Consider the following 5,777-nt stretch of genomic DNA (forward strand, 5'->3'; position numbering starts at 1 on the left):
TTCTCTGTGTAGCCCTGGCTGTCCTGGAACTCACTTTGTAGACCAGGCTAGCCTTGAACTCAGAAATCCGCCTGCCTCTGCCTCCCAAGTGCTGGGATTAAAGGCGTGTGCCACCACTGCCCTGGTTGCCTTTGCTCTCAAGTGGCCACTTAGTAACCTAATGGTTCTCACCTTGGGGTTGCGACCCCTCCTGCAAACCCCTTTCTCCAAAATTTTTTGCATCACAATTCATAACAGTAGCAAATTTACAGTTATGAAGTATCAATGTGAATAATGTTGTGGTTGAAGGAAACCTTAGCATGAGGAAGTATATTAAGGAGTTGCACACTAGGAAGGATGAGAATTCTAACCATCCTCCTGGATCCCAACCACACACATCCTACCTTGAAAATGAAGCATATTCAACAGTTGAGCAGTGCAAACTCAAGCTCTAAGGGCCACACATCTATCTGAAGGGTCATGCTTTCTTCCAAAGGGTCATAAATAACGTATGATAGCCAGGCGGTAGGCAGAGGCAGGTGGATCTCTGAGTTCTAGGCCAGCCTGGTCTATAGAGTAAGTTCCAGGACAGCCAGGGCTACACAGAGAAACCCTGTCTCAGAAAAAAAACCCACAAACAAAAAGAAAACAAACACATCCTACTCTTGTAATATATTTATATTTATTATGAGAATTATTTTTTGTTGGTGTCTAATAAAATTGTTGTTGTAGAAGGTATCCCACATTTTGCTTATGATTTTAAGTGCATTATCAGGGGGGATACTTGCTCTAGTGTTCATCACTTGCTTGGAAAGTAATATTTTAGGTCAATTCGAGGTGTAACTTTGTTACTTTATGTGAGAAGCCAATTCAGCACCACATCCTCTCATCAGAGCCTTTACCCACCCAGTCTCTATTCGCACCTGTTTGTTCTTCTCAATTAGAAAATACAATTAGTTTTACTTTATTGTAAAATTACCCTTTCTAATCTTTAAAATGTATTTCATGCCTATGAGTGTTTTGTGGGAACTTATGTCTGTACAGCACCCATGTGCCTAATACCGGATACTACCAGAAGAGAGCATCAGCTCTCCTGGGACTGGAGTTATAGATGGTTGTGAACCACCATGTGCTTGTTGAGACTTGAACTCCTGTCCTGTACAAGAGCAGTTAATGCTCTTAACTCATAAACCATCTCTTCAGACCTGAATTCAGACTCTGAATTGGTACACAGGGCCTAGTGGCTATTTTTAATATTTATTTTGAATTTTTAATTATTTGTATGTGTGTTTATCCATACATATGTATGCATACATGGGTACAGGCACCTGCAGAGGCCAGAAGAATGTATTGGATCCCCTAGAGCTAAAGTTACTGGTAATTGTGAGTCTTCCAATTTAGATGGTGTGATCAAATTCAGGTCCTCTGCAAGGACAACCAGTGTTCTCCCTCAAGCCCTTATGCCTCGTGTTTTATACATAGCTTCATTTAAGAGTAAAGTGCAACTTTTAGAGTAAACATTTTAATCTCCATTATTCAGATGGGGAAATGAGATTCAGAGGTTAAGTAGATTTTAGAATTAAGTAGGGTATTTAAAAAATGTTTCAAATAAGCTACCGGCCCTTGAGGACTGTAGTCTCAGGCTGCCTGGGATACATAATACCTTCCTACTCTCCTAGGAGCACTTAGGTGGAATGTTTGCAGAAACAATACTATGCTGACATCAGAGTTCTCCTCAGCTTTGACATTTTATAATTTTATTGATCCACTTTGCATGTAATTATGTTGATTTTTCTTTTTATCTCTTTCTTAGCTTAAAAAAGTATCCCTCCTTTGTTCATGACCAGGAGCTGGACAATTGAATAGAGAGCACCATAACAAATACTCAGGACTATTCAGATGCCACTCTAAAATATTTATCAGTTTAGTGAATCTGAAGCTATCACAACAGCTCAGAGTGCAACAATGAATGTCCCACTAACATCACCAAAATAGATGTGGCTGGAAATGATGCTTGTTAAGCTCATAATGATTCCATTCTCCAAGGACTTGCAATTCATCTCTTTTATGTTGTTTGATTGCCTACCTCGTCCTACGGGCCTGGGTAGACTCCTCTTTAGTTTCATGTAATCTGTGATATTGATGAACTGTGATGCAGCCCTCATCATGCCAATCAAGAATGAGAATAGAAATCTAGCTGACTGTAGGATCGGAAATTTTTGCTTGTTTAGAAAGGAATATAGGGAGTGAATATGAAGCTGTTTTATAATGGCTTAAAGCTAACCGGGCTTTTCATTCAAACTAGTCAGGAAAGAGTTTGCCAGCATTTCAGGGCACCTTTCACTTAACCAGGTTTTTTAAATTGCTAAAAGCTACTCAGCAACAACATGGTTTTCTCTTTGGAGGATTGTAAGACAGCAGCTTTTTCAACTGAGCAAATCTCATTCCCTTTGTGTCCTGCTTGTGGGTGGTTGGGGTATGCTGACCTCATGGCATGCCAGGAAGTTGCTTTCTACAATGAGCACTGAAGATTGCTTTGTTTATGTACAGTTTGACTTTCTCAAAGAGAATATATGCTGTCCTAATAGATAACTCCCCAGTCATATAATGCCTGTGTATGTCTGTAAATGGACTCATGGGCTGAAGCTGGACTTTGTCAAATTAATCACTTGCTTTCTTGCTTTCTTTCTTCTCTTTCTTTCTTTCTTTCTTTCTTTCTTTCTTTCTTTCTTTCTTTCTTTCTTTTCTTTTCTTTTCTTTTCAAAATCTCCCCTTTCCTGTCAGTTAGCTTATCTTTTTTACTTCATAGTATTTAGAGACTTCAGTCTCAGTTACTTTTGTATTGCATGGAGTTTCAGGATAAATATACTCTACTATGCATTTTTCCAAACTGGCATCAAGTTTGTTGAATGGGTAACTTCAAGATTTTACATTATTGAAACTTATAATAAGAACTTACAATATTTTATTACAAACTGTTTTTTCAAACACCATCTCATGTAGCTAATGTTGGCTTAATCTTGCTATGATGAGGATGTGATGACCTTGAACTTCTGATAATCTTCCCTCCACCATCCAAGTGTACTCATCAAAAACAGATACCACCAATTTCTTCTAACTGGAGAGCAAACTGTGCGCCTTGCACATGCTAAGTAAGTACTTTACCACTGATCTTCATCTCCAACCCATAAACTCCCATTTAAAAATAAAAAAGTAGGTACCAAGGCCTCAAACAGTGACAGGAAGATCTCTAGCTATGGGTCGGTGAGGTCCCAGAGGTTTCCAAGACAATACAGCTTATTACTATTGCTCTTAGTTGGTCACTATAACTAGATGGCAAAGCCTTCTCACTGAAGACACCATTTACTTTATTGCAGGACAAATCAATGTAGAACTGACCAGGAAACTTCCTCCCTGATGGCTAGCTTTCATAGTGCCATAAAGTGCTATGCAGGCTACTGGGGGAGAAAAGACATCAATAGCCCTACCCAGTGCTGAACCCTATGATTCCTGGTGAAACAGCGATATGACTCTTATGGGGGTAACTTACTGCTTCTAGAGCTGCCCCACAGGATAGATTTTATTCTTTTGAGACAGGGTCTCATTGTGTAACTCTGGCTGTCCTGGAACTCCCTGTGTAGACCAGGCTTGTCTTTCACTCAGAGAGATCCACCTGCCTCTGCTTCCTGAGTACTGGGATTGAAGGTATGCATCACCATGCCTGGCTGTAAATTTCATGTCTGGCACTATAATCCTGGTCAAGATCCCATGGCTGTGAAGGTCATAGGCCCTAGGGTAGAGTCTGGTATTTTTCTTATACTGTCAAATTGCCTTCTAGATACTTATGTTTATGCCTGCAAATCTGTGCTGCCTCCCAATATGGTCAGAGAAGCTTCATTCCACAGTGGTCAATAGTCAGTGCAGACATGTATAGCTGCTGTAAAATTATGAAGCTTGTCCCTTGGTGTATTTAAAAAATTAATGGTGGGGCTAGAGAGATGTGTCAATTAGTGTTCAAAAGTCCCTACTGTTCTTGCCAAGGACCTAGGTTGAGTTCTTACCTCCTACATGGAGGCTCACAATAACCTGTAACCCCAGTTTCCATACTATAGATTCCAAAAATGATTTTTAAAAAATCAAAACCATGTTGTCTCATATTCAGGGACTCCCAAGAACATATGCTGATCTGTAAATAAAGATATGGAGAAGTAAAACTGTCCCTGTGCCTAGAATAATACACAAACTCATGACTCAAACATATAGTAATGATAAAAGTATTAGCATTTTAAGGTAGACATTTCCTAACTTGTCTGGGTAAATACTCATTCTAGAAAATTATCAATAATGCTAAACTAACCCTAAGTGAATCAGCTGTAAGATCAAATACAGAGGATTTAAAGAAGAAAATAGTCGGAGCTGGAAGGAGAGCCATCTTTGCTCCAGTGCACTGCCGGGGAGAGGGCGGCCTGCAGAAGTGACACAGCTGCTGGGACAGACTCCTTATCTGGCTCCAGTCATCAGGCACCTTTCTTGCCCGAGGAGGGGTGTCCGCCCAGGAGGGGTCTCAAGGCCTGAGCTGGTAGGAGAGCCATCTTTGCTCCAGTGCGTTGCAAGGGAAAGGGCAGCCTGCAGAAGCAACACAGAGGCTGGGACAGACTCCGGTTCTGGCTCCAGACATCCAACACCTTTCCCCACAAGAGGAGAGGTGTCTGCCCGGGAGGGCTCTCACTGCCTGATCTGGTTGGGGAGCCATCATTGCTCCAGTTCGCCTAGGCTTCAGTCTGCACTGGTGAAAGTGTGGACCGCAGAAGCTACACAGCTTCGGGACAGACAGAAGCAACCTAACTTCCAGGACAGACCCTGTTTTGGGCTCCAGAAATTTGGGGACCTTTCGTGCCAGAGGAAAGGTGGCCACCTGTGAGGGCTCTGTCTGCCAGAGCAGGTGAGAGAGTCATATTGTGTCCAGAGTCCCTCAGTGGCTAGTCTGTGCAGGTGAGTGAATAAACTGAAGAGGCAACACATCTACTGGGACAGGCCCTGTCTTGGGCCTACATCTTCAGCCAGGAGGCAGATCTGAATGCCAGGCCTCTGTACACCTTCCCTGCTAGAGGAGAGCTTGCCTGCAGAGAGTAATCTGACCACTGAGACTCAGGAGAGAGCTGGAGTCCCAGGACTGCTGACAGAGGCTAACAGAATCACAGGAGGAACGAGCTCCAACCAGAGACAACTATAACAACTAACTCCAGAGATCACCAGATGGCGAAAGGCAAACGTGGGAATCTTACTAACAGAAACCAAGACTACTAACCATCATCAGAACCCAGCACTCCCACCTCAGTCAGTCCTGAATACCCCAACACATCCGAAAAGCAAGAACCAGATTTAAAAGCATACCTCATGATGCTGGTAGAGGACTTAAAGAAGGGCATTATTAAAGAAATGCAGGAGAGCGCTACTAAAGAGGTACAAGTCCTTAAAGAAAAACAGGAGAATACTTCTAAAGAGGTAGAAGTTCTTAAAGAGAGAGAGGAGAACAGAAACAAACAGGTGATGGAATTAAACAAAACCATCCAAGGCCTAAAAAGGTAAAAAGAAACAATAAAGAAAACCCAAAATGTGACAACTCTGGAGATAGAAACCCTAGGAAAGAAATCAGGAACCATAGATGTGAGCATCAGAAATAGAATACAGGAGATAGAAGAGAGAATCTTAGCTGCAGAAGATTCCATAGAGAACATGGGTACAACAATCAAAGAAAATGCAAAATGCAAAAAGATCCTAACTCAAAACATCCAGGA

The 5,777-nt window shown here is 41.8% G+C and overlaps 1 pseudogene; it reads right to left on the minus strand.

Moving 5' to 3' along the window:
- LOC110314313 overlaps positions 1 to 2,144 on the minus strand; it is a 3,215-nt pseudogene extending 1,071 nt beyond the window's left edge.
- Between the last annotated feature and the right edge of the window lie 3,633 nt (positions 2,145 to 5,777).

Source organism: Mus pahari, chromosome X (genome assembly GCF_900095145.1).
Source record: "Mus pahari chromosome X, PAHARI_EIJ_v1.1, whole genome shotgun sequence".
NCBI classification, from domain to species: domain Eukaryota; kingdom Metazoa; phylum Chordata; class Mammalia; order Rodentia; family Muridae; genus Mus; species Mus pahari.